The sequence below is a fragment of the Ovis canadensis genome, chromosome 2 (assembly GCF_042477335.2).
Source record: "Ovis canadensis isolate MfBH-ARS-UI-01 breed Bighorn chromosome 2, ARS-UI_OviCan_v2, whole genome shotgun sequence".
In the NCBI taxonomy this organism is placed as follows: Eukaryota; Metazoa; Chordata; class Mammalia; order Artiodactyla; family Bovidae; genus Ovis; species Ovis canadensis.
This window is the reverse complement of record NC_091246.1, coordinates 41,009,980-41,020,804: the sequence shown is the minus strand read 5'-3', so window position 1 is coordinate 41,020,804 and position 10,825 is coordinate 41,009,980. Positions and strand designations below refer to the sequence as shown.

At 36.3% G+C, this 10,825-nt stretch overlaps 1 pseudogene; it reads left to right on the top strand.

Moving 5' to 3' along the window:
• The first annotated feature begins 9,958 nt into the window (after positions 1 to 9,958).
• LOC138434812 (U6 spliceosomal RNA) lies at positions 9,959 to 10,058 on the top strand (annotated as a pseudogene).
• The last annotated feature ends 767 nt before the right edge of the window (positions 10,059 to 10,825 follow it).

The following is a 10,825-nucleotide window of genomic DNA, read 5'->3' as shown; positions in this document are numbered from 1 at the left end:
GGAAATAAAAGCAAAAATAAACAAATGGGATCTAATTAAACTTAAAAGCTTTTGCACAATGAAGGAAACTATAAGCAAGGTGAAAAGACAGCCTTCCAAATGGGAGAAAATAATAGCAAATAAAGTAACTGACATAAAATTAATCTCAAAAATATACAACTCCTGAAGCTCAATTCCAGAAAAATAAGAGACTCAATAAAAAAAATGAGCCATAGAGGATCCTGCTGTGATTTATGTCGGAGAGTGTTTTGCCTATGTTCTCCTCTAGGAGTTTTATAGTTTCTGGTCTTATGTTTAGGTCTTTAATCCACTTTGAGTTTATTTTTGTGTATGGTGTTAGAAAGTGTTCTAGTTTCATTCTTTTACAAGTGGTTGACCAGTTTTCCCAGCACTGCTTGTTAAAGAGATTGTCTTTAATCCATTGTATATTCTTACCTCCTTTGTCGAAGATAAGGTGTCTCTTTAAAAAAAAATAAAAATTTTTAAAAAATAATAAATTGTTATTTTAAAGTACAAAAAAAAGGGGGGGGAGGGGGCCAAAGAACTAAACAGACATTTCTCCAAAGAAGACATACAGATGGTGAACAAACACACGAAAAGATGCTCAACATCACTCATTATCAGAGAATGTAAATCAAAACCACAGTGAGGTACCATCTCACACCGGTCAGAATGGCTGCTATCACAAAGTCTACAAACAATAAACGCTGGAGAGGGTGCATAGAAAAAGGAATCCTCTAACGCTGTTGGTGTGAATGCAAACTAGTACAGCCACTATGGAAAACAGTGTGGAGATTCCTTAAAAAAATGCAAATAGAACTGCCATATGACCCAGAAATCCCACTGCTGGGCATACACACCGAGGAAACCAGAATTGAAAGAGACACGTATACCCCAATGTTCATCACAGCACTGTTTACAATAGCCAGGACATGGAAGCAACATAGATGCCCATCAACAGATGACCTGATCTGAAAGCTGTGATACATATACACAATGGAATATACTCAGCTATTAAAAAGAATGCATTTGAATCAGTTCTAATGAGGTGGATGAAACTGGAGCCTATTATACAGAGCAAAGTAAGTCAGAAAGAAAAACACCAATGCAGTAAGTTAATGCATATATATGGAATTTAGAAAGATGGTAATGATGACCCTATATGTGAGACACCAAAAGAGACACAGATGTAAAGAACAGACTTTTGGACTCTGTGGGAGAAGGTGAAGGTGGGATGATTTGAGAGAATAGCATTGAAACATGTATATTCTCATATGTGAAAGAGATCACCAGTCCAGGTTCAGTGCATGAGTATTCAGGGCTGGTGCACTGGGATGACCCTGAAGGATGGGATGGGGAGGGAGGTGGGAGAGGGGCTCAAGATGGGAAACACTTGTACACCCATAGCTGATTCATGTGAATGTATGGCAAAAACCACCACCATATTACTAAGTAATTAGCATCCAATTAAAATTAAAAATTAATTAATTAATTTAAAAATTAAAGAGATGGAAAGTAAGTGCTATAGGAGGTCAAAGAAAAAATTTGCAATGTCTGGTCCACAGAAAGAAGCAGTGGTTTAGAATACAGAAAAGGGAAGGACAGAATTTGGACATGAGGTGATAAGAAGTAGTTCTTTTAGAACAGTTAACTGAAGTAAGAGAAACACAAGAAAACAGAAAAGATTGCAAAAACAGGAAAGTGTGCAAATATCTAGGGGAAAAAAAGAAGTGGTTCAGTTTGATAGGTGTACAGAAATATTCAAGAAATGCAAGAAACAAGAGTAACAATGTAATTCCAGGAAACTTGCATCCTAGAGGGGAATGTTACCTACATAACCATCATCAAAAACAAATCTTAAATTAAGCAGATGTTTTATTTCTCTTGTCTACTACATTTTAGTGTAGCTAATTATAAGCTCTCTACATAAACTAGGATTATAAAAACAATCACTAAGTACACATTGGGACATTTTTAAAAATATGAATATATTCTGCTATAGCCCTAATACTTTCTTGTGTATAATTCCAAAAGGCAGCACAAGGTTTTTCTCTGCATAGTTTGATGATAAACTGAAATAATTTTATCCCACCAAAAGCTACACAGCCAAAGCCAGAACAAATAGTAAAGGCTAAACAGAAAAATAAGCACATATGTAACAAAAAGAGAGAGAGAAGTCAATATTGATCCAGAAGTCAATAAGCTATCTGAAGAATTTGTGCTGTATTTTGCCCAGTTTTAAAACTGGAGGAAATAATATTGTAGTATCCCAAGTTGTGCGATTATATATTTTACAGCAACTTCATTTGCTTTAACACCAAAGCCAGAGCAAAGACACCATAAGCTTTTCCACATACTACCTTGATCCTTGGGAGGGTGTGTAAATGGAAGTATCAAAAATGCACTGAAAGCTGATACTTGGCAGTCAATCAAGATTTTGCCATTTCTGAAATGAAATGGAATGGCCTCTCCCAGAATGGGAGATGAGGGGACAATTGAAAGGCTGCTGCGTTATTTCTGAAACTATAAGCCAGATGGTTTTAAAAGTCAAGTGGTTCATACATGAGTAAGTCCCTGCTTTAAATGAATTACTTTCAGATCTGTAAAATTGAACCTGAGCTGTCTGTACTATTGGGACATGTTCCACTGCACCAACAGTCTTTGAGAGTAAAACACCACCTCATCCGACATTTTCCCTAAAGAGAAATGGTGGCAAAGGACCTAAATAGCATGTTTAGAAAAAGCATCATGTAATCTTTAGCATACAAGGTTAAGACAGAACCTCAAATCATGTGTGAAACAGTCTTTCCTTTCAGGCAGATGGGGGCCTATAGACCAGTAATTTTAGGTGAAGTCGCTCAGCCGTGTCTGACTCTTTGCAACCCCGTGGACTGTAACCTACTAGGCTTCTCCGTCCATGGGATTCTCCAGGCAAGAATACTGGAGTGGATTGCCATTTCCTTCTCCAACCAATAATAGATGTGTAGAAAATTAATTGCTGCTAATAAAGTGAAAAATATGAAAGCAGCACAACTTTAATGAAGTATAGGTTCTAGAGCTAAAGTAGATCTAGTGAAGATGTGCTGTCTATGAAACCACACAGTTCTGAACATCTGATTAAAAGATTCATTTTTTCTTTTTGAAGGTCAAGTAGACAATAGGAGGAAGTATAGGAGGGATGCTCTGAAAAGGTTTCATTAAAAAAATGCCTTGGACAGCTCTCTGTGAACTAGCTGATGCTGTTTCTTTAACCACATTTGACTGTAATACGTGTAAGGAATGCAGGTTATTTACACAGTAGTTCAGTTCAGTTCAGTCACTTAGTTGTGTCTGACTCTTCGCAACCCCGTGGACCACAGCATGCTAGGCCTCCCTCTCCATCACCAACTCCCAGAGTTTACTCAAACTCATCTCCATTGAGTCGATGATGCCATGCAACCATCTCATCCTCTTCCATCTTCTTCTCCTCCTGCCTTCAATCTTTCCCAGCCTCAGGGTCTTTTCCAATGAGTCAGCTCTTTGCATCAGGTGGCCAAAATATTGGAGCTTCAGCTTCAGCATCAGTCCCTCCAATGAACATTCAGGACTGATCTCCTTTAGGATGGACTGGTTGGATCTACTTGCAGTCCAAGGGACTGTCAAGAGTCTTCTCCAACACCATAGTTCAAAAGCCTCAATTCTTCAGCACTCAGCTTTCTTCACCATCTAACTCTCACATCCATACATGACTACTGGAAAAATCATAGCCTTGACTAGACAGACCTTTGTTGGAAAAGTAGTATCTCTGCTTTTTAATATGCTGTCTAGGTTGGTCATATTGGAGAAGGAAATGGCAACCCACTCCAGTGTTCTTGCCTGGAGAATCCCAGCGATGGGGGAGCCTGGTGGGCTGCCGTCTATGGTGTCGCACAGAGTCAGACACAACTGAAGCGACTTAGCAAAGGTTGGTCATAAGTTTCCTTCCAAGGATTAAGCATCTTTTAATTTCACGGCCACAGTCACCACCTGGAGTGATTTTGGAGTCCCCAAAAATAAAGTCAGCCACTGTTTCCACTGTTTCCCCATCTATTTGCCATGAAGTGATGGGACTGGATGCCATGATCTTCGTTTTCTGAATGTTGAGCTTTATGCCAACTTTTCACTCTCCTCTTTCATTTTCACCAAGAAGCTCTTTAGTTCTTCTTCACTTTCTGCCAAAAGGGTGGTGTCATCTGCATATCTGAGGTTATTGATATTTCTCCCAGCAATCTTGATTCCAGCTTGTGCTTCTTCCAGTCCAGCATTTCTAATGATGTACTCTGCATATAAGTTAAATAAGCAGGGTGACAGTATACAGCCTTGACGTACTCTTTTTCCTATTTGGAACCAGTCTGTTGTACCATGTCCAGATCTGACTGCTGCTTCCTGACCTGCATATAGGTTTCTCAAGAGGCAGGGCAGATGGTCTGGTATTCCCATCTCTTGAATTTTCCACAGATTATTGTGATCCACACAGTCAAAGGCTTTGGCATAGTCAATAAAGCAGAAGTAGATGTTTTCTGGAACTCTCTTGCTTTTTCCATGATCCAGCGGATGTTGGCAATTTGATCTCTGGTTCCTCTGCCTTTTCTAAAACCGGCTTAAACATCTGGAAGTTCATGGTTCATGTATTGCTGAAGCCTGGCTTGAAGAATTTTGAGCATTACTTTACTAGCATGTGAGATGAGTGCAATTGTGCGATAGTTTGAACATTCTTTGGCATTGCCTTTCTTAGGGATTGGAATGAAAACGGACCTTTTCCAGTACGTGTACAGAAATGGCAGAGTGAAAATTATCCTTTGACTTGCTATTAGAGTAAATTCTATCTCATTATTAAAGTCAAACAAACAGAAAATTCCTATAGGATGTTTAAAAGTTCTTTTTTTTCTTCCTGCATTTCTCCAGGTCTCCCTCCATCCTGTTGCCCTTCTCCTCTATCCTTTGAATTAACACTAAATAAACATACTCTGGAAATAATAGAAAGCTTTTCAAGATCACTCCACTTCAAATATTTGAACACAATAGAAATCTTTAGTTTTTCATTCACTTGAGTTAAGTATAGGATAACTGTAAGAACTGGAAAGCTCCATAATCATAAAGATGATTTTTCCTATCTCCTCCAATGGAGCTGTCATGATAAAAGAAATCCTTATTGATTTCACCTTTCCATGTATGAAACACTAATAGTGCTTGAGAATTGTTTTGCCCAGTGGAACCCTGGACCTCACCTACTCTCTGTGTTTTGCTTTAACTGTTGCACATAATGTATCATGCCTCTTCAATTTGAATGGAAGCTTCTCCAATAACTTACATTTGTTCTGTTTTCTTCTCAATACATGGAACAACATTGAAAAAGTCTGACATTTATTGAACATATTTATTTGACTTATTGGTTGAAATGTGTGCTGAAAAGTTGTGTTGTTTTTAACCAAAATAACACTTTGGAAATTTACTTGTATTATCCTTTCCAGGAATTTTATTTTAAAGGGCATGATTTTTCTTAAGTCATCACATTATTTGTCTGCATTGTTTAGCCACATTACCATTCTTTATCATCAGCTTACCCCTTTCTTCCCAAATATTTAATGATTTATAAACAAACACTTCTTCATTTTGGAAAAAAATTATTCAGAGTCTATCTTTTTTGCCCCCAAATCTTAGTCTTAAAAATATAATCTTTTAGAAATCTGCTTTAGTCCATTCAGGCTACTATTTTAGAATACCATAGGCTGGGTAGTTTATAAAAAAGAAATTTATTACTCATGGTCCTGGAGGCTAGGAAGTCCAAAATGAAGACACCTTCAGACTCTGTGTCTGGTGAGGATCTGCTTTCTGGTTCATAGAGAGTACCTTCTTGCCAGTGGTGTTCTTATATAATAGAAAGGGTGAAGGAACTCTATCGGACCTCTTTCATAAGGTTATTAATCTCATTTATAAGAACTTTGCCCTCATAACCTAATCACCTCCTAAAGACCTCCCCCACCTCCCAAAGACCACCCCCACACCTCCTAATATCATTACCTTGGGGGATTAGATTTCAAAATATGAATTTGGAAGGGACAGTTTTCATAGCAAATATGAAGGACACATATTCATAACTAATATGAATAATTACTATCACTCCTAATTTATTCATTAGCCTCTAATATAATATTTTCTTAAAGACTGAAAACCATAAGACAACTAGTCAATTCTACAAAGGTGAGAAAATTAATATAGAGTAAGCTTCATGACAAACTGTGAGCTTTGGAGTCATCACAGGGATTTTCTGTGTTCATCAAAACACTCTTGTTTCTTTCCAACTTCCTAGTAGTGTGAAGAATAAGGGGAAATTATATACCAATGACCCCAGAAGCTTTAAAAACATAACATTTTCAAACTAATATCTCAAGATTTACATTAGTGCCCATAGTGTTTCAACCAGAGAACCCAAGGACAGCCAACTGGGTGGTAGAATATAAGGAAACAGAAGAAGTTTTAGTTTAAATCAGTTGACCAGAGTTCCATGAAAACAGAAAAGTTGTCCAAAGCAGAAGCAGTGACTATCATTTTTCCTACATGGAATCTCACCAGGCAGAAATAAAAGCCTGTTTTCCTGGACTTGAAACTTGGAGAGTGAAAGGCTGATGAAGATATGAATATGCTATAAGAAAATGACATAAAGCTCATAAGAATCCCCTTAGATAAATTTCTACCCTTGTCAAATGTTTCAAGAGTCAGCTGAGCATGGGCATATGCACCTAAGATTATTCAAATTCACCTGGCTCCTCATTGACACATTATGACGAAGAATTAAAGCCCTCTTCCAAAGAACTCTGAAGCATTGACCTTGGATATTCAATTTTCTATTGCTATGACAACTCAGAGACTTTGTCTAGTTCAGAAAATGCAAAGAAATAGTCAGCTCAGGTACCATGGGCAAGCCAGAATTCAGGAGATTTCAAAATTACACATGGCCCTAATTCTGACAATTAGAGAGATGTTGAGTTATTGTACTTCAGCTTGCCCATCCAAAAACATAGTAATACTCTCACCTCCTTGCATATGTAGACTCATTAGACCAGAGAGTTGATGCACTTTAACGTCAAGAAAAATGATGCCTATGTAAAAAGAACATTGAGTACTCAGCAGAACATCTCTGCTTATGTCTATGTTACCAAATTCTGTAGATCCCAGGCCCTATAAATTGAGACATTAAGAGGAATATGCTCCCCGAAAGGTCATTCAGTGTAAAGTTATTTCTATTCATCACCGTTACTTTGAGAACAATCTGCCAAATACAAATTAACTGTCCAAGAAAACTGAGCAAAAATATCTTTGTTCCCAAAGCTACAATATCTTAATTTTATCTTGGTTTGTTTCCACTCACCAAAACCATAAATCCTAGACTATCTCCATCAAAGCTAGTGCCAAATTACAAATATCTCCTCTGGCTGTCATCTGAGAAATGGCTACTATTCAGGCTTCTATCAACTATGTGGAAAGAAAAGACTAATGATAGCCTAGGCAATAAAAGTCAATAGAGAGAAATCATTTTTGAAAGTTCCTTAGGTGACACCTTTGATGCCAGCACTGTTTTTCATTAGAAAAGGTAAGTATCTCTGTTCATACTAATGCAATGGCAGAACCATGAGAACTAACAAACTTAGAAGCAATTAATCTGTTGATAAAGTTAGCATGAGCTAATATGAGGCTCATGGCTGACACTCACAACCTGGGTTCAAATTGAATGTTTCAAGAGGGATTTAGAGTTTGAGCTTGTCACTTTGCTTCCTTATACCAGGAATGTTCTTTTGAACATGGCCTTGAGACATCATAAAAAACATACAACATAAAAAACATAAAAAGAAGAACAAGTGAAGCTCAAAGTTAGTAGAAGAAAGGAAGTAAAGATTAGAGCAGAAATGAAGACTAAAAAGACAAGTTAAAAGATCAATGAAACTAAGAGTTGACTCTTTGAAAAGGTGAACAAAACTGACAAACTTTAGTTAGACTCACCAAGAAAGAAAGAGAATTCAAATAAATTAAATCAAAAATGAAAGAAGAGATGTTACAACTGATACCACAGAAACAGAAATATTCATAAGAGATTACTACAATTATATATAAACAAATTGGAAAAAAATGATTAAAAACAATAAATTCTTAGAAACATACAACTTGCCAAGACTGAGTCATGATGAAATTGAAAATCTGAACAGATAATTTACTAGTAAGGAGACAGAATCTATAGTCAAAAACCTTCCAACAAATGAAAGTCCAGGACCAGATTGCTTTACTGTTGGTTTGTACCAAGCATTTAAAGAAGAATTGAATCATTGATAATACCAATCTTTCTCAATCTTTTTAAATAGAAAGGGAGTAATTCTTCCTAACACGTTTCATGAAGTCAACATTACTCTGATGCCAAAACCAGACAAGTATACCAAAAAAGAGAGAGATTACAAGCCAATATCCCTGATGAACATAGATGCAAAAATCCTTAACAAATTAATAGCAAAACACATGCAACAGTACATTAAAAGAATTACACAACATGACCAAATGGGATTTATTCCAGGGATGCAAAGATATTTCAACATCACAGTCAATTTGATACACATCATTAAGATGAAAGATAAAAATAATATAATCATCTCAATAGGTATTAAAAAAAAGCCTTTGGGAAAATTCAACATCCATGTATGATAAAATCTCTCAGTAAAATAGGTATAAAGGAAATGTACTTCAACATATGTAGGGCCATATATAACAAGTGCACAGCTAATAGCACACTCAACAGTAAAAATTGAGACTTTTTCCTCTAAGATCAAAAATAAGACAAGGATGTTCACACTCACTGCTTCTATTCAATATAGTATTGGGGGTCTTAATCAGAGCAATTAGGCAAGAAAAAGAAATAAAAGGCATCCAAACTGGAAAGGAAAAAGTAAAACTATCACTATTTGCAGACGACATGATATTATATATATACTGTAGATTGTCAGGCTCCTCTGTCCATGGAATTCTCCAGGCAAGAATACTAGAGTGGGAAGCCATTCCCTTCTCCAAGGGATCTTCCAGACCCAGGGATTGAACTCTGGTCCCTTGCATTGCAGGCAGTTTCTTTACCATCTGAGCCACCAGGGAAGTCCATATATAATATATATACATGTGTGGAACTCCATAAAATGCACTACTGGAACTAATAAATGAATTAAGTTGCATGATATAAAATCAATACACAAAAATCTATTGAGTTTCTATATACTAATAATAAATTATCAGGAAGAGAAATTAAGAAAACTATCTCATTTAAAACTGCATCTTAAGGAAAAAATACCTAGGAATGAATTTCAGGATGTGAAAGACGTGCATATTGAAAACTATAAAACATTAATGAAAGAAACTGAAGAAAGCACAAATAAATGGAAAGATATTCTATGCTCATGAATTGGGAAAATTAATATTGTTAAATGTCTGTATACCCAATGTAATCTATAGACTCAGTGAAATTTCCTATCAAAATTCTAATAAAATTCTTCACAGGTTTGGAAACAAATAATCCTAAAATTTGTATGAAACTACAAAAGACACCAAATATCCAAGCAATCTTGAAAAAGAACAAAGCTGGAGATATCATGCTCCCTGATTTTAAACAATATTACAAAGCTATTATAATTAAAACAATATAATATTTGCATAAAAGGCACACAGATCAGTAAAACAAAATAGAGGGTTCATAATTAAATCCACACATACATGGGCAATTATTCAGTTTGTGACCAAGAGAAAGGACATTCTCTTCAAAAATGGTGCTGGGAAAAATGGATAGCCACATGCGAAAGAATGATACTGAACTACTATATTATATCATATACAAAAATTAACACAAAATGAATTTAGGATCTAAAAATAAGACCTGAAACTATAAAATTACTAGAAGAAACCATGGGCAGGCTCGCTTAGGCAGCACATATACTAAATTTGGAATGATACAGAGAATAGCATGGCCCCTGCGCAAGGATGACACGCAAATTCGTGAAGCATTCCATATTTTTTTCATGTTTGGGAACGCATGTAAGAAAAAAGATTTTAAAATTTTAAAAAAAAAGAGAGAAAATATGGGCAGGAAGTTTCTTAACATGGGTCTTGATGATTTTTTAAAAATCTGACACCAATGGCAAAAACAACAAAAGGAAAGATAAACAAGTGGGACTACATCAAACTAAAAAGCTTCTGCACAACAAAGGAAGCCATCAACAAAATGAAAAGTCAATCTACCAAAAAAAGAAAATATTTGCAAATCATATATCAGATAAAGTGTTAATACCGAAAACATGTAGAACTCATAAACTCAATAACTGAAAAAAAGCATTTAAAAATAAGGTAAAGATCTGAATAAACATTTTTCTAGAGAAGACATACAGATGACCAATAGGTACCTTAAAAAATGCTCTATATCATTAATCATCAGGGAAATGCAAATCAAATCTGCAATGATCATGTCCTTTAATGGATAAATGAAGAAATTGTAATGTATATATACTGCTACTACTAAGTCACTTCAATCGTGTCCCACTCTGTGCGACCCCATAGACGGCAGCCCACCAGGCTCCGCCGTCCCCGGGATACTCCAGGCAAGAACACTGGAGTGGGCTGCCATTTCCTTCTCCAATGCATAAAAGTGAAAAGTGAAAGGGAAGTTGCTCAGTCATGTCTGACTGTTCCCAAACCCATGGACTGCAGCCTACCAGGCTCCTCTGTCCATGGGGTTTTCCGGGCAAGAGTACTGGAGTGGGGTGCCATTCCCTTCTCTGTGGTTATA